Genomic DNA, 19244 nt, shown 5'->3' with positions numbered 1-19244 from the left:
TCCTGCGCTCTGCGCTGAGCGCTTACACCAGAGTTTCCGTGTAAATCTCTGAAATACGTGATTCAGCCGGAACCCATGACGGAAGATTCCCTGTAATGAGGCAGATATAGGCCACTGTGGACGCCGTCTAGCCTGGGATCCCACGGTGTCATTTGTTTTAGGTGTGCATAAAAGTGCGGTTGGCCACAGTTTTGTGCACTTCTGAAAAAAAGGACACTGCTAAACAGAGGCCAGACGGAGTCCAGAGTAACTCTGCTGCCTCATTACAGTGAATGAATCCCGCAGGGGTTTCATCTGAATTATATCACTTGGAAATTTAGATGGAAACCCCGATGTAAGTGCTCAGCCTAGAGCGCTGGATAAATGTTACGTAAAATGTTCCCAATAAAAGCTTCAACTCAGTCCTCAAAAAAAGCTAGTCCCCACTCAGGTCCGTCATCTGTTAAAAATATAAGGGACTTCCAAGTTACTGGTAGCAGAAAGGCTCTGGAAAAGCGAAATGGCCCTTGCCCCCCAAAAGAAATTCAGAAAATTTTGTGCTCCCAAATCCGAATGCCTATTCTACAATAATTTGTTCTCCAATTGTCAAATAGCGCTCCGTCCCCCCCAGATCTCGCCGCATGGCTGAGCGGTACGATACAGCCACATATGGGGTATTGCCACTTTTAGAAGAAATTGTGTGACACATTTCGGCACCATTTTTACCCATTGCCCTGTGTGAAAATGTAAAATCTGAGGGTAAAACATTTTTTTGTGGTAAAAATATAATTATGCTTTTTTTCACTGCCCAATTAAAAAATTAAAAAATACTCACTACTTCCCTAGATGAATTCCTTGAGAGGTGTAGTTTACAAAATGGGGTCACTTGTGGGGGTTTCTGCTGTTTCGGCATGTCAGTGACTCTTCAAATGTGACATGGTGTCTGCCACCTATCCCAGCCAACATAGCGCTCCTTTCTCTTCCGAACCCTGCCGTACACCAAAACAGTGGTTTTCCCCCACATATGGGGTATCGGCGTATTCAGGAGAAATTGCACAACAAATTTCATGGTGCAATTTTTCCTATTACCCTTATGATAATGCAAAATTAAGGGATGAAAAACGTTTTTGTGGGAAAAATGTGAAAATTTTATTTTTACAGCTCAATATTATAAACTTCTGTGAAGCACCTTGGGGTTCAATGTGCTCACCACACATCTAGATAAGTTCCCTAAGGGGTCTAGTTTCCAAAATGGTGTCACTTGTGGGGGGTTTCCACTGTTTAGGCACATCAGGGGCTTCCCAAATGCAACATGGCGTCCGCTAATTATTCAAACAAATTTTACATTCAAAAAGTCAAATGGCGCTCCTTCCCTTCCAAACCCTGCCGTGCGCCCAAACAGTGGTTTGCCTCCACATATGGGGTATCAGCGTGTTCAGGAGAAATTGCACAACAAAATTCATGGTGCAATTTTTCCTATTACCCTTATGATAATGCAAAATTAAGGGATGAAAAATGTTTTTGTGGGAAAAATGTGAAAATTTTATTTTTACAGCTCAATATTATAAACTTCTATGAAGCACCTTGGGTTTCAAGGTGCTCACCACACATCTAGATAAGTTCCCTAAGGGGTCTAGTTTCCAAAATGGTGTCACTTGTGGGGGGTTTCCACTGTTTAGGCACATCAGGAGCTCTCCAAACGCAACATGGCGTCTGCTAATTATTCAGACAAATTTTACATTCAAAAAGTCTAATGGCGCTCCTTCCCTTCCGAACCCTGCAGTGCGCCCGAACAGTGGTTTTCCCTCACATATGGGGTGTCTGCGTGCTCAGGGGAAATTGCACAACAAATTTTGGGGTCCATTTTTTCCTGTTACCCCTGCGAAAATAAAAAAATTTGGGTCTAAAGTAACATTTTTGTGAAAAAAGCTAAATGTTAATTTTTTTCTTCCACATTCCAAAAATTCCTGTGAAGCACCTGAAGGGTTAATAATGTTCTTGAATGTGGTTTTGAGCACCTTGAGGGGTGCAGTTTTTAGAATGGTGTCACTTTTGGGTATTTTCTGTCATAAAGACCCCTCAAAGTGACTTCAAATATGATGTGGTCCCTAAAAAAATGTTTTTGTAAATTTTGTTGGAAAAATGAGAAATCGCTGGTCAACTTTTAACCCTTATAGCTCCCTAACAAAAAAAAATTTTGGTTCCAAAATTGTGCTGATGTAAAGTAGACATGTGGGAAATGTTATTTATTAACTATTTTTGTGACATACCTCTCTGATTTAAGGGCATGAAAATTCAAAGTTTGAAAATTGCTAAATTTTCTAAATTTTCGCCAAATTTCCGATTTTTTCACAAATAAACGCAAGTTATATCGAAGAAATTTTACCACAATCATGAAGTACAATATGTCACGAAAAAAACATTCTCAGAATCAGGGGAATCCGTTGAAGCGTTCCAGAGTAATTAATTCATAAAGTGACAGTGGTCAGAATTGAAAAAATTGGCCCGGTCACGAAGGCAAAAACAGGCTCTGGTGCGAAGTGGTTAATCCATTTTATATTTTGATAGATCAGACTTTTATGGATGCCGCAATACCACATATGTGCATTTTTTTAAAAATGTTATAATATCTTAAATGTAATGGGTGAAGAGTGGGGTGATTCCAATTGATGTATTTTTTTTTTATCTTTTTTTCCACTATTTACTGTACTTATTAGTCCCCTTAGTGGACTTGCACTTGTGATCATATAATCGCTTGTGCTACATACAGCAATAGCACAGTATTGCTGTATATAGAACAAATCATGGTGTCCTATGAACAGCAGCCAGAAGCTCGGGTTCACAAGAGTACCATCATGACAAGCACGGGGGTATTCAGCAGACACCTGGCCATCATTGCAACCCATTTGTGCCTCGCGATTGTGTCAAGGGGGCACCGATGAGCAGATAAAACATGGAATGGAGCAGGCTCAGGTCCTGTTAAGTGGTTGCTGTTTCTTACAAGCAGATGGTGGCTGTCTAACACAGCTGGCATCTGGAGGTATGTTGACAGATAAGATCCTGAGCCCACTCCATATACCCACACCCAACATGCACCATACAAATACAGTGGTTGTTGGGAAGGGGGTGATAACACTGAATGTATAGGGTAGTGCTGTATAGTGTACTGCTATATCCAGTGTATAGTGCTGTGTATAAGCAGCAATATTCCATAAAAGGTTTTTCCATGAATCTGCTTTAGGCAATATTAAAAATAGAAAAGTGATAATTGCCTAAATGTTAAGGCTGTGTGCCCACTATGCATTTTTCAATCATTTTTGATGCGGAATTTCCGCAGCGTAAACGCTTGCAAAACGCTCGGTAATCCGTGCCCCATGATCCCCAATGAAAATCTGCACGTTCTGTGCCCATGCTGCGGAATTTTCCGCAGCGGATTTTCCTTGCGGAAAAATCCGCAAAATGTCCATTATTTGTGCGTTTCTGCAGATTTGAGGTCCCAATGCATTTGAAAAACACAAGTCAAATCCGCATGTAAAAACGCTGCAAAAACGCGTGTAAAATCCGCAAGCGTTTTTGACTGCCAAGAACATGAAGAAACGCTGCAGAAATTTTCTGCTTCATTTCTGCATCATGGGCACATACCCTAAATGTCCTGCCTTTTCAGTAGTATTGCAACTTAATGCAGTAATGATTTCCTGACGATCAGTTACCTGACTGCTGCAGTCAATCACTGGCCTCAACAGTAACATTTGCATGTAGTAATAATCTATTTACTTTAAAGAATTCCTTGTTGTAGGTCACAGTCTTTAGAATTCTAGAAAATTCCTTTGTCCTGACATAACCCCCTTAAGGCTATGTACTCACGATGATCTTTTGGTGAGTTTTTGGATGCTGCATAATTTTGATGCTTCAAAAATGCAGCGTCTTACAGTTCCAGCAAAGTGGATGGGATTTATAGAAATCCGCCTAAAACATCAACAAAAGACAAAAACCGCAGCGTCAAAAACGCGATACGCGCATGCTAAAAAAAGCACACAAAAAAAACGAAATAAAAAACGCAAGTAACCTAATTGAAATAATAGGTGCAAAAATGATGAAGAAATTTTGCAACATCAAAAGCTCAGCAAAAGCTCATCATGGGAACATAGCCTTAAGATAAATTGCTTTGGGCTTTAAAAGGGAATTGTAGTTTAAAAAAAAACCATTCTTTAACCCCTTTCTGAGCCAGGGCGTATTAGTACGTATCTGTGCCCTGGGCCTTATGGGCCCAATACGTATTAATACGCACTGGCGATTTCGCCCGCACACAAGCGGTGCGGGCGAGATCGCCACCGGGTGTCAGCTGATTGTCACAGCTGACACCCTGTGCTATGTGCAGGGAGCGGTCCCGCACCGCTCCCGGCACATTAACCCCCGAAATGCTGCGATCAAAATCGATTGCAGCATTCCTGTGGCAAGAGGAGGTAAGCGCTAGACTTACCTTCTCTGCCGGCGTCCAGCGGCGTCTGAATCCGGTCCCGGTTGTTGCCATGGTGACCCGACGTCATCATGACAACATCTGGGTCACCAGGAGGCAGGAAGTTGCTTTGGTCATGCGCAGTCGACCAAAGTAACTTCTCCCTCTGCAGCACTGACAGGCTGCATGTCATAGGGAGCTGCTGCTCTCTATGCCATACAGGCGATCAGGCTGCAAAAAGTGAAAGTCCCATAGTGGGACAATGTGTAAAAGTTAAAAAAAAAAGTAGAAAAGTGAAAAAAAAATAAAAAAAAATTGTAAAAATATAAAAAAAAATGAAAAAAAAAATCCCCCAAAAATAAAAATATATTGAACCCATAATATTTATTTATTATGAAAAAAAAAATAAACCAATAAAAGTGCACATATTTGGTATCGCCGCATCTGGAACGACCTGACTTATAAAACTGTTACACTAGTTAACCCCTTTAGTGAACACGGTAAAAAAAAAAAAAACGAAACATAAAACGATGTTTTATCATCATACCGCCAAACAAAAAATGGAATAAAACGCGATCAAAAAGACGAATGTAAACAAAAATGGTACCGCTGAAAACGTCATCTTGTCCCGGAAAAAACAATCCGCAATACAGCTCCAACAACCGAAAAATAAAAAAGTTATAGCTCTCAGAATAAAGAAATGCAAAAACAATTATTTTTTCTATAAAATTGTTTTTATTGTGTAAAAGCGCCAAAATCTAGAAAAAAATAAAAATGCGGTACCGCTGTAAACGTACTGACCTGAAGAATAAAGCTGCCTTATCAATTTTACCACACGCAGAATGGCATAAAAAAAAAAAAAAAAAACAATTCCTGAATTGTTGGCTTTTGTTTAGTATGCCTCCCAAAATTCGGAATAGAAAGCGATCAAAAAATGTCATTTGCCCAAAAATGATACCGATAAAAATGTCAACTTGTCCCGCAAAAAACAAGCCGTCACATGACTCTGTCGGCCGAAATATGGAAAAATTATAGCTCTCAAAATATGGCGATGCAAAAACTAGTCTTTGCAAAAAAATGCGTCTTTTAGTGTGTGACAGCTGACAATCATAAAAACCCAATATGAATCTGGCATCGCTGTAATTGCACCGACCCGAAGAATAACATCGTCTAATCACTTATACCACATGAGGATCGGCGTAAAAAATAAACTTTAGGGTTAGGGTTGTGCTAGGGTTTGGGTTGTGCTAGGGTTAGGGTTGTGCTAGGGTTAGGGTTGTGCTAGGGTTTGGGTTGTACTAGGGTTTGGGTTGTGCTAGGGTTTGGGTTGTGCTAGGGTTTGGGTTAACGTTGGGCTAGGGTGAGGGTTGGGCTAGGGTTGGGGTCAGGGTTGGGGTTGGGCTAGGGTTCGGGTTGGGGTTGGGATTTTTTCAGAAGTAAAGAAAAAAAATGACGAAGATATGGCGACTAGTGAGCGCAAGTACTCGCTATTTGAGTTTGCATCGGGTGCTTGGGTATGCACCAAGTATGGCGGGTGCTCGAGTGACATGCTTGAGTGTCCTCCCCAAATGTTTTGCAGCTGTTATACAGCCAAAAACAACTTGCAGGGATTGCCTGCCATGCACGAGCGATCCCCGCATGTTTTTTTTTTGGGTGTCTAATAAAAAAAACATGTGGGGCAGGGACTCGGGCATGTCACTTGAGCACCCGCGATACTTGGTGCATACCCTAGTACCTGATGCAAACTCAAATAGCGAGCACTTGCACTCAAGACTAATGACAACTTATTCAATATGATGACCTAATGTTATCAAATTCTGTGTCGTACCTCTGGGTTCAAAATGTTCACTATACCCCCTTGATAAAATCCTGGAGGGGTGTAGCTTCCAAAATGGAGTCACTGGGGGGAGGGTGGTGTGGTTTCCACTATTTAGGCACATCAGGGACTCCCCAAACGCAACCTGTTACCCTTGTGAAAATGTAAAATTGGGGGCTGAAAAACATTTTGTTGAAAAAATGTGAAAATGTTATTTTTACGACTCAATGTTATAAACTTCTGTGAAGCACCTGGGGGTTCAAGGTGCTCGCCACACATCTAGATAAGTTCCCTAAGGGGTCTAGTTTCCTAAATGGGGTCACTTGTGGGGAGTTTCCACTGTTTAGGCACATTAGGGGCTCCCCAAACGCAACATGGCGTCCGCTAATTATTCAAGCAAATTTTACAATCAAAAAGTCAAATGGCGCTCCTTCCCTTCCAAACCCTGCCGTGCGCCCAAACAGTGGTTTTCCCCCACATATGAGGTATCGGCTTACTCAGGAGAAATTACATGGTGCCATTTCTCCTGTTACCCTTATGAAAATGCAAAATTGGGGGCTGAAAAACATTTTTGTTGGAAAAATGTGAAAATTTTATTTTTACGGCTCAATGTTATAAACTTCTGTGAAGCACCTGGGGGTTCAAGGTGCTCACCACAAATCTAGATAAGTTCCCTAAGGGGTCTAGTTTCTAAAATAGTGTCACTTGTGGGGGGTTTCCACTGTTTAGGCACTTCAGGGGCTCCCCAAACGCAACATGGCGTCCGCTAATTATTCAAGCAAATTTTACATTCAAAAAGTCAAATGGCACTCCTTCCCTTCTGAGCCCTGCCGTGCGCCCAAACAGTGTTTTTTCCTCACATATGGGGTGTCTGCGTGCTCAGGGGAAATTGTACAACAAATTTTGAGGTCCATTTTTTCCTGTTACCCCTGCGAAAATAAAAAAATTTGGGTCTAAAGTAACATTTTTGTGAAAAAAGTTAAATGTTCATTTTTTTCTTCCACATTCCAAAAATTCCTGTGAAGCACCTGAAGGGTTAATAAACTTCTTGAATGTGGTTTTGAGCACCTTGAGGGGTGCAGTTTTTAGAATGATGTCACTTTTGGGTATTTCTGTCCTAAAGGCCCCTTAAAGTTACGTCAAATGTGATGTGGTCCCTAAAAAAATGGTTTTGTAAATTTTGTTGTTAAAATGAGAAATGGCTGGTCAACTTTTAACCCTTATAGCTCCCTACTAAAAAAAAAATTTTGTTACAAAATTGTGCTGATGTAAAGTAAACATGTGGGAAATGTTATTTATTAAGTAATTTGTGTGACATATCTCTCTAATTTAAGGGCATAAAAATAAAAATTTTGAAAATTGCAAACTTTTCAAAATTTTCGCCAAATTTCTGATTTTTTCACAAATAAACGCAAGTGATATCGAAGAAATTTTACCACTATCATGAAGTACAATATGTCACGAAAAAACAATCTCAGAATCAGGGGGATCCGTTGAAGCGTTCCAGAGTAATTACCTCATAAAGTGACAGCGGTTAGAATTGTAAAAATTGGCCTGGTCATTAACGTGCAAACCACCCTCGGGGGGTAAAGGGGTTAAAGAAGTTATGCACTACTTTATAGTATTCCCCCAATGTATCCCTCCGGGGCACCTAAGACTTTTTGCAAATACCTTCAGTTGCAGATAATGCCTGTGAGCGGCGCTATCGGTGGCCGCTCACAGGCATCACGTGACCCCGCGCTGATGTCACGACAAGTGAGGCGTGACTCAGCACTGGGGTCCCCGCGGTGGCTGCTGGGTTGTGGGCGGGGTTACCCCCCCCCCGCGTCACACCCAGCATCCACCGCGCGCTTTCCCAATGAATGAATACAGAGAGAGAGAGCGCAAAGACCAATAGAGTTTCACCTGTAGACATAGGAATGAATAATAAAAAGGTGGTGCTCACCTGGTTTGGTTGTGTAAGGACACAACCACCATAACGTATAAAAAGCAGCTGCAGCGGATCTCCAATGGGTGTCCCACAGGACCAGAATAAATCCAAAGGCGGTGAAAGTAGAGATATACGTCCGCGCCGCTGAAAGATCCTCAAGTCAGGAACATGTAATAATATCCTTGTTTATTGGTAAATGCCTACGCGTTTCTGGGTGTTCCACACCCCTTCATCAGGGCACCAACAGATATATCTGTTGGTGCCCTGATGAAGGGGTGTGGAACACCCAGAAACGCGTAGGCATTTACCAATAAACAAGGATATTATTACATGTTCCTGACTTGAGGATCTTTCAGCGGCGCGGACGTATATCTCCACTTCCCAATGAATGGGGAGAGGCAGAGCGCACGGTGGATGCCGGGTGTGATGCGGGGAGGGGGGGGTTAACCCCGCTCACAAGCCAGCAGCCACCGTGGAACCAGGAAGAAAAAGACCCCCGGCTGCTTCCAGCACTTGTCGTGGTATCAGCGGATGTCAGAGCCGGCTGCAGCCGGGGGTCACGTGATGCCTGTGAGCGGCGCTATCTGCAACGGAAGGCATTTACAAAAAGTCTTAGGGGCCCCGGGGGGGATACATTGGGGGGGTAATCTAAGTAGTGGACAACCCCTTTAAGCATAAGGGGAGATTCCTAAAAATAAATGCAAAGTAAAAAGGCTGCTTTTATTTTCCAAAGTGGATTTGATGCAATGTGGCAATAATAATATAGAAAATATGGAAATGAGACATAAGAAAAAGTGCAAAAAAAAGCTTATATATTTAGTAATATGGCGGGATATTAATTCTGGTGCATAAAATGCACATTGTACAATATTATAATTACACCCAGGTATTATCTCTGCTGTATGATATGATTGGGCAGTTGCTTTCCATTATCTAGTTGCAGACACATTCACTACCTGTCAGGATGCGTAGTTTGCGGTGTGGGTGGAAGACAGGAGAAGCCATTAATGACGAATTCCGAGGAGCATAATATCTATATTCTCCCATGTGCTGCAGACACAAATCAGTCAATAATTTCCATGTCTAGCTCTAATTTCCTGTGCAGATCAAAGGGCATCACCGCTCCTATCACCTGCATTTCACATGTGCTTACAACAGATGAAGAGGATATAGCATGTCTGCAGGGATGAAGCGGGGGTCTTTCTGCACTTTGAGTAGGAATGGCAGAGATTGTGAAATCATACAGTTGTATTTTTATCTTGTGGAATTAGGACTAATCCCTGGTTGGATATTTAATCCCTAATGGACCCAGTACCAATTCTGGTGACCATGCAGAAGAGTGTTCAGTGACAGATGGCAGTAGTTCTATTTTCTTCTTTTTTAGCAGAAGCACTATGTGTCCACATTAAAGGGGATCTCTACAACTGAACAATGTTATTAAGGAGAGCACTTGACATAATCATGCTAAATTAGATGTTATAATTCCTCTAATTCTGGGGACAGAGACTACACCGTTACCATACCGTAACAAAAATGAGGACTCTCATCCTTGGACATGTAAACCATGAAAAAGACAACTCTTTCCACAAGAAAACAAGCCCTTATACAGCTGCCAGCCAAAATACAGTTCTTTCAAATAATGCAGTAAAAATCAACAAGATATTTCATGAAGACCAAAAGTGACCAGTTTTTGCTCTTGTTTTATTTTTCTGCTATTCCCGAGTATTCTGCATTGTTTTTTTTACAAATCCGCCATATAGTTCCAGAGATATGGGTCTTTTTTATTTAGTGATAACTCTTAATTATCTGTACCAAGGAGGGAAGGGGGGCATTGCTGAAAACAAAACAAAAAAAATACAGAATACACGAGAGTGGTAGGAATAAAGAAAAAAAAGTAAAAACTGGTGACAGGTCCACTTTAAACAAATGAAAAATATAAAATAGTTTAGCCCCAATTCACCAGGCATTGTTCACGTCAATCTTGATGAGGTTACGAGCTGGAGTCACAGGCACCTGATGCATTAAGAGGCACACGTGTCAATGAATCAGGCACGTCTTAAAGGGAATCTGTCAGGGGGGTTTTGCTATGTAATCTGAGGACAACATGAGTTAGGGGCTAAGACACTGATTTCAGTGATGTGTCTCTTATTAGGCTGTGTGCTGTTGTTTCTATACAATCAGTGATTTTATCAGCAGGAGATTATCTCTCCTGGATTAGGTCTTGCATGTCAGCTAGACAGACCACACCCTGAGCAGTGATTAGCACCTCACTGTCTATGGACTTTGTACACTGAGAGCCTGGTGTGGGCAGGGTGAGCTTCCTCAGATCTGCTTCATGCTGCATCTAAGAACTCTGATTGTGTCACAACTGCTGCACCCATTAAACTAAGTGACATATCGCTGGAATAAGGGTCTCTGTCATACATCATGCTGCTCTCAGATGAGGTAGCAAAAATAAGGTGACATTTTCCCTTTAAAAGAGGTGCGCACCTCTCCACCAATCTTACTTCAGTCAGGGACTGAAGTAAGCTTTGTGGTGTAAGGAATGCCACAGCTCGCCCTAAATTAGACAAGCGGGCATTGCCACACCCCATCCCACCCGGTTTCATCCCTGCTCCACCTATTTTGGCTGAGCTGGCTGAAAACTGTTAAATCATAAAAATTTTGCTCAAAAATTGTTCAATGTTTCAGAGTGTTTTATGCGTAAACACTTTGATAATTCAGGGCTTTTATGTTCAAGGCTTACATGAACAGATAAATTGAATAAATAACTGCATTATCTATTCTTTGCAACAAATGTAGCCAGGCCCGGACTGATAATCTACCCTACCGGGCATTTTCCCGCTGGGCCGCGGATGTGTGCTGTACAGTGGGCCGCCGGGCCCGCTGATCTGGCCGCCTGCCCGTTTTTCCGGCCCCTTACTTCTGGAGGCACAGCCGGGATTAGATGTGCGCTGCGCATGCACGCAGGGTTTAATATTTGAACCGCTGCGTGCGTCGCACATAAGAGAACGCGCTCCTATCTCCCACCTTTGCAACGCCGGCGACTGCAGCTGTTGGTGCTGCGCAGCACGGCGGCCTAACAAATCAAGGAGCGGAGTCGGAGATCTCTGCTCTGCTACTAACTGCCCGCCAGGCCTGGTAAGTGCTGTGTGCAGTGCTGCTGGTTAATGTGAAAAACATGTTTCTTTTTAAATATTTAATGATTCCCTAAGCCTTCCCTGGTGCAGAACTGGCTTGGAAGGTATGAGGGGGGCTTATTATGGGGCTGGGCGCTGACTTATGGGGCTGTCGCAGTCACAGTGTCTCCTATGTAATGTATATGTGTCTCCTGTGATGTGTGCATCATAGTATAGTATAATTATATATATATATATATATATATATATATATATACAGTGCCTACAAGTAGTATTCAACCCCCTGCAGATTTAGCTGGTTGACACATGCGGAATTAACTTGCATTGTGACATTTGTACTGTAGATCAGCCTGGAAGTGGGAAATGCACTGCAGCAAATATTGTTTTTTTCTTTTTTTTTTTTTTAAACGTTAAAAGTTAATTCAGAGTGTCATTTATTATTCAACCCCTCAAACCACAAGAATTCTGTTTGGTCCCCCTAAAGTATTAAGAAGTAGTTCAGGCACCAAGAATAATGAGCTTCACATGTGTGGATTAAAGATCTCTTTTGACAACCTTTTCTGACTATTTAAGACCCTCTCCAAACTTGTGAACAGCACTCAGACATGGTCAACATGGGAAAGACAAAGGAGCATTCCAAGGCCATCAGAGACAAGATCGTGGAGGGTCACAAGGCTGGCAAGGGGTACAAAACCCTTTCCAAGGAGTTGGACCTACCTGTCTCCACTGTTGGGAGCATCATCTGTAAGTGGAAGGCTTATGGAACTACTGTTAGCCTTCCACGGCCTGGACAGCCTTTGAAAGTGTCCTCCCGTGCCGAGGCCAGGCTTGTCCGAAGAGTCAAGGCTAACCCAAGGACAACAAGGAAGGAGCGCCGGGAAGATCTCATGGCAGTGGGGACATTGGTTTCAGACAATACCATAAGTAACGTACTCCACCGCAATGGTCTCCGTTCCAGACGAGCCCGTAAGGTACCTTTACTTTCAAAGCGTCATGTCAAGGCTCGTCTACAGTTTGCTCATGATCACTTGGAGGACTCTGAGACAGACTGGTTCAAGGTTCTATGGTCTGATGAGACCAAGATCGAGATCTTTGGTGCCAACCACACACGTGACGTTTGGAGACTGGATGACACTGCATACGACCCTAAGAATACCATCCCTACAGTCAAGCATGGTGGTGGCAGCATCATGCTGTGGGGCTGTTTCTCAGCCAAGGGGCCTGGCCATCTGGTCCGCATCCATGGGAAGATGGATAGCACGGCCTACCTGGAGATTTTGGCCAAGAACATCCGCTCCTCCATCAAGGATCTTAAGATGGGTCGTAATTTCATCTTCCAACAAGACAACGACCCAAAGCACACAGCCAAGAAAACCAAGGCCTGGTTCAAGAGGGAAAAAGTCAAGGTGTTGGAGTGGCCTAGTCAGTCTCCTGACCTTAACCCAATTGAAAACTTGTGGAAGGAGCTCAAGAATAAAGTCCACATGAGACACCCAAAGAACCTAGATAACTTGGAGAAGATCTGCATGGAGGAGTGGGCCAAGATAACTCCACAGACCTGTGCCGGCCTGATCAGGTCTTATAAAAGAAGATTATTAGCTGTAATTGCAAACAAGGGTTATTCCACAAAATATTAAACATAGGGGTTGTATAATAATTGACCCACACTTTTATGTTTAAAATTTAATAAAATTCAACTGAACAACATAACTTTTTGGTTTGTAAGATTTATGCTTCTGTTCATAAATCCTACTCTCGTTTGCAGTTTGAAGGCTCTAACTTATTTGCATCTTATCAAACCAGCTAAATCTGCAGGGGGTTGAATACTACTTGTAGGCACTGTATATATATATATGTATATATAGTTATAGTATAGTACATAGTCTAGAGATGGTTATAGCACCATACTATATATATAGTATGGTGCTGTGTATACAGTGGGTACGGAAAGTATTTAGACCCCTTTACATTTTTCACTTGCAGCCATTTGGTAAATTCTAAAAAGTTCATTTTTTTCTCATTAAAGTTCACTCTGCACCCCATCTTGACTGAAAAAAAAAACAAATGTAGAAATTTTTGCAAATTTATTAAAAAGAAAAACTGAAATATCACATAGTCATAAGTATTCAGACCCTTTGCTCAGACACTCATATTTAAGTCACATGCTGTTTATTTCCTCGTGATCCTGCTTGAGATGGTTCTACTCCTTCATTGGAGTCCAGCTGTGTTTAATTAAACTGATAGGACTTGATTTGGAAAGGCACACACCAGTCTATATAAGACCTCAGAGCTCACAGTGCATGTCAGACCAAATGAGAATCATGAGCTCAAAGGAACTGCCCAAGGAGCTCAGAGACAGAATTGTGGCAAGGCACAGATCTGGCCAAGGTTACAAAAAAATTTCTGCATTACTCAAGGCACAGTGGCCTCCATAATCCTTAAATGGAAGAAGTTTGGGACCACCAAAAGTCTTCCTAGACCTGGCCGTTCAGCCAAACTGAGCAATCGTGTGAGAAGAGCCTTGGTGAGAGAGGTAAAGAAGAACCCCAAGATCACTGTGGCTGAACTCCAGAGATGCAGTAGGGAGAAAGTTCCACAAAGTCAACTATCACTGTAGCCCTCTAACAGTCAGGCCTTTATGCAAAGTGGCCCGACAGAAGCCTCTCCTCCGTGCAAGACATATGAAAGCCCACATAGAGTTTGCTCAAAAATACATGAAGGACTCCCAGACTATGAGAAATAAGATTCTCTGGTCTGATGAGACAAAGATATAACTTTTTGGTGATAATTCTAAGCGGTATGTGTGGAGAAAACCAGGCACTGCTCATCACCTGCCCAATACAATCCCAACAGTGAAACATGGTGGTGGCAGCATCATGCTATGGGGGTGTTTTTCAGCTGCAGGGACAGAATGACTGGTTGCAATTGAAAGAAACATGAAAACATGAATGCAGCCAAGTACAGAGATATTCTGGATGAAAACCTCTTCCAGAATGCTCTGGACCTCAGACTTGGTCAAAGGTTCACCTTCCAACAAGACAATGACCCTAAGTACACAGCTAAAATAACAAAGGAGTGGCTTCAGAACAACTCTGTGACCATTCTTGACTGGCCCAGCCAGAGCCCTGACCTAAACCCAATTGAGCATCTCTGGAGAGACCTGAAAATGTTTGTCCACCAACGTTCACCATCCAAACTGACGGAACTGGAGAGGATCTGCAAGGAAGAATGGCAGAGGATCCCCAAATTCAGGTGTGAAAAACTTGTTGCATCATTCCCAAGAAGACTCATGGCTGTACTAGCTCAAAAGGGTGCTTCTACTCAATACTGAGCAAAGGGTCGGAATACTTATGACCATGTGATATTTCAGTTTTTCTTTTTTAATAAATTTGCAAAAATTTCTACATTTGTTTTTATTCAGTCAAGATGGGGTGCAGAGTGTACTTTAATGAGAAAAAAATGAACTTTTTAGAATTTACCAAATGGCTGTAATAAAACAAAGAGTGAAAAATTTAAAGGGGTCTGAATACTTTCCGTACCCACTGTATACTGTAGTATATAGTGTGGAATCCACACTATATACACTGGCACATCCCTACACTATATAATACATAGTATATACACAGCTCCACTCTATATTCTTTTGCACATTGTATAGTGTGGAGCCGGGCATATAATTGATTGTAGAATATATTGTGGAGCTGTGTACTGTGTATGATGTGTATGATATACTTTTCCTGCCCTGTATACATGGTGTCATTCTCAGTATCTGCTCTTATTATGCGTATATATATATATATATAAAAATATATATATATATCTCAGCACTCTGATTAATTGTCAAAAAAGTGGAGAAGTCTTTATTAGCCCATATGGTAATGTTTCGAATTCATAACAGAACATTTCTGTTATGGAACCGAAATGTCGTCACATGGGCTGGCTTCCGCAGGGTACAAATGTATATACACACTGCACAGCACCACTCCTCCTGTCCTGTATATATACACTGCACAGTACCACTCCTCCTGTCCTTTATATAGACAGTGCACAGTACCACTTCTCCCGTCTTGTATATATACAGTATAGACCAAAAGTTTGGACACACCTTCTCATTTAAAGATTTTTCTGTATTTTCATAACTATGAAAATTGTACATTCACACTGAAGGCATCAAAACTATGAATTAACACATGTGGAATTATATACTTAACAAAAAAGTGTGAAACAACTGAAAATATGTCTTATATTCTAGGTTCTTCAAAGTAGCCACCTTTTGCTTTGATGACTGCTTTGCACACTCTTGGCATTCTCTTGATGAGCTTCAAGAGGTAGTCACCGGAAATGGTTTTCACTTCACAGGTGTGCCCTGTCAGGTTTAATAAGTGGGATTTCTTGCCTTATAAATGGGGTTGGGACCATCAGTTGTGTTGTGCAGAAGTCTGATGGATACACAGCTGATAGTCCCACTGAATAGGCTATTAAAATTTGTATTATAGCAAGAAAAAAGCAGCTAAGTAAAGAAAAATGAGTGGCCATCATTACTTTAAGAAATGAAGGTTAGTCAGTCCGAAAAATTGGGAAAACTTTGAAAGTGTTCCCAAGTGCAGTTGCAAAAACCATCGAGCGCTACAAAGAAACTGGCTCACATGAGGACCGCCACAGGAAAGGAAGACCAAGAGTCACCTCTGCTTCTGAGGATAAGTTTATCCGAGTCACCAGCCTCAGAAATCGCAGGTTAACAGCAGCTCAGATTAGAGACCAGGTCAATGTCACACAGAGTTCTAGCAGCAGACACATCTCTACAACAACTGTTAAGAGGAGACTTTGTGCAGCAGGCCTTCATGGTAAAATAGCTGCTAGGAAACCACTGCTAAAGACAGGCAACAAGCAGAAGAGACTTGTTTGGGCTAAAGAACACAAGGAATGGACATTAGACCAGTGGAATTCTGTGCTTTGGTCTGATGAGTCCAAATTTGAGATCTTTGATTCCAACCACTGTGTCTTTATGCGACGCAGAAAAGGTGAACGGATGGACTCTACATGCCTGGTTCCCACCGTGAAGCATGGAGGAGGAGGTGTGATGGTGTGGGGGTGCTTTGCTGGTGACACTGTTGGGGATTTATTCAAAATTGAAGGCATACTGAACCAGCATGGCTACCACAGCATCGGCATGCTATTCCATCCAGTTTGCGTTTAGTTGGACCATCATTTATTTTTCAACAGGACAATGACCCCAAACACACCTCCAGGCTGTGTAACTGCTATTTGACCAAGAAGGAGAGTGATGGAGTGCTACGCCAGATGACCTGGCCTCCACAGTCACCAGATCTGAACCCAATCAAGATTGTTTGGGGTGAGCTGGACCGCAGAGTGAAGGCAAAAGGGCCAACAAGTGCTAAGCATCTCTGGGAACTCCTTCAAGATTGTTGGAAGACCATTTCCGGTGACTACCTCTTGAAGCTCATCAAGAGAATGCCAAGAGTGTGCAAAGCAGTCATCAAAGCAAAGGGTGGCTACTTTGAAGAACCTAGAATATAAGACATATTTTCAGTTGTTTCACACTTTTTTGTTAAGTATATAATTCCACATGTGTTAATTCATAGTTTTGATGCCTTCAGTGTGAATGTCAATTTTCATAGTCAAGAAAATCTTTAAATGAGAAGGTGTGTCCAAACTTTTGGTCTGTACTGTACACTGCACAGTACCACTTCTCCTGTCCTGTATGTACGCACTGCACAGTAACACTTCTCCGGTCCTGTATATATGCACTGCACAGTACCACTCCTCCTGTGCTGTATATATACACTGCACAGCACCACTCCTCCTGTGCTGTATGTATACACACTGCACAGTACCATTTCTCCTGTCCTTTATATAGACAATGGACAGTACCACTTCTCCCGTCTTGTATATACACACTGCACAGTACCACTCCTCCTGTCCTGTATATATACACTGCACAGCACCACTTCTCCTGTCCTGTATATATACACTGCACAGTACCACTTCTCCTGTCCTGTATATACACACTGCACAGTACCACTTCTCCTGTCCTGTATATACACACTGCACAGTACCACTTCTCCGGTCCTGTATATACGCACTGCACAGTACCACTCCTCCTGTCCTGTATATACACACACTGCACAGTACCACTTCTTGTGCCTGTTGTCGGAGAGGCAACATTAGAGTTTGGGAGGGTTAATATTGGTTTATTATTTTCAATATTCCTATTGGAAAATAAGAATAAATATTGGAAAACCCATTTAAACGGATCATCCCAAGTAATCCCCTATCCTGAGAATTTTCCAATCACTGGGGGTCAGACAAATGGGACCCTCATGATCCCGAGATCCAGAGCTCTGAAGAGCACCATATAAGAGGGGGTTAGATTGAATCATAACCACTGCTGCGCCATTCACATGTGGCTCTTCAAATAACTCCTTAGAGGGAGTGATGAGGGGCACGACAAAGTATAGGAAAATTTACTGATTGGTGGTAATGAGTGTTATAGTATGTGGGTTGGTGGGGTTTGTGTGGCAGGGCTGCTTTTTTGTCCCAGTCCGACCCTGAAAGTAGCATTTCTTACTGTATTCATTCCTAGCCCAAAAACTTCTGCAAAAAACATATGTGTGAGTCTGGCTTAAATGCAATTTTTTACTGCGTAAAATTGGGAGGCTTATGTGTTCTATGTTTTTTACAAACCCTTGTCCTGGTAACCCATATTCTTATGTGGAAAAATGTCAATGATTACTGTTGGTATTGTTACTTAATAGTGCCACCTAGTGGTTCTCATGTGTATAGAAGAACGTGAATATATGTCTGCTCTAGGTAGCTAATATATGAATGTAGAAGGCAGGGTGTGTTTACAAGAATAGAGGATTTTCAGGAGTGGTTATCATACAATAAATATAATAAGGCCAACATAGAAATAACAAAATGTAACTGTAGTATGATTCAATAGAAGCCAGATTTAGCTTGTTGAACGCAGGAATAATAGCTCGCACTCTCTTCTCATTATATCAAGGCTTGCTCCTTGTCTCAGGATACAGATTTAGAATGAAGGACATCTCTGACCTCTTCCCACATCTCTATGCAATTGTACAAGCCATTTCATTATTACATTTCCTTTACAGACAGCTTAACCCTTTATAGTTGCTCTCTCTACTGTATTTTTCCACCAAACCTTTTTCTTTTTCTTCAGAACTTATATATGTTTAACTGAAATATGGAGTTTGTATATAATTATATTTTGCAAAAAATATCACATTTGTTTATGTTGAATATATTTATGCAATGTCAATGCACAAGCGCACCAACTATGGGTCAGACTGAGTACGTAATCTAAGATGATACCCTTTCTTGAATGGATATATGCGGAACTTCTGCAGATAAGATGCACTAATTTGAAGGGTTCCTCCAGTTGTGCAGCTGACCACATATCCCACTAGATTATCATTAATTATGTAGCCTTTTGTTGTACTCCCTGGTTTTGACGTACCCTTCTGGCAGTTAACCCTGAACTGTTTCTTGACCACACCTTTGACTTACCCCTTTGTGCCCTCCTGGTATCTGATCTCGAACCTCCTGACTACCCTTTCTCGTGGCTTGCCCGTGAGTAGTGACTCAGGGTCATACAAACAAGCACCATCGAGCAAATGCTACAACTGGCAGAGATCTGGGACTGACAGCTTAGCTAAGTAGCTGCGTAATCACTTAGAACAAGGAACACTTGAAGGAAGCTCAGCACCTCCCAGTCTCAGATTGGATGGCTGAGCTGTCTATTAAAATACTGACAGCTCAACACGCTCCTGCACTAGATTGGACGATTGAGCTGTCAATCACTGCATCCAAGACACAATGAGCGGAGGAATCGTGACATGACCCACTACTAACCTAACCCCAAAAACCTCTTAAACATCA

General features: G+C 42.0%; 1 protein-coding gene across 1 annotated transcript in view; it reads right to left on the bottom strand.

Moving 5' to 3' along the window:
- LOC141167292 (uncharacterized) overlaps positions 1 to 19023 on the bottom strand; it is a 49282-nt gene extending 30259 nt beyond the window's left edge. The window contains exon 1 of the mRNA XM_073654722.1: positions 18873 to 19023. The gene's annotated coding sequence lies outside the window, so the exon portion shown is untranslated. The remainder of the gene's footprint in view (positions 1 to 18872) is intronic.
- Between the last annotated feature and the right edge of the window lie 221 nt (positions 19024 to 19244).

Source organism: Phyllobates terribilis, unplaced genomic scaffold, assembly GCF_046119375.1.
Source record: "Phyllobates terribilis strain yellow unplaced genomic scaffold, ASM4611937v1 Scaffold_11__3_contigs__length_659146591, whole genome shotgun sequence".
Lineage (NCBI taxonomy): Eukaryota > Metazoa > Chordata > Amphibia > Anura > Dendrobatidae > Phyllobates > Phyllobates terribilis.
The sequence above is the reverse complement of the archived record's forward strand: the minus strand, read 5'-3'. Positions and strand labels throughout refer to the sequence as shown.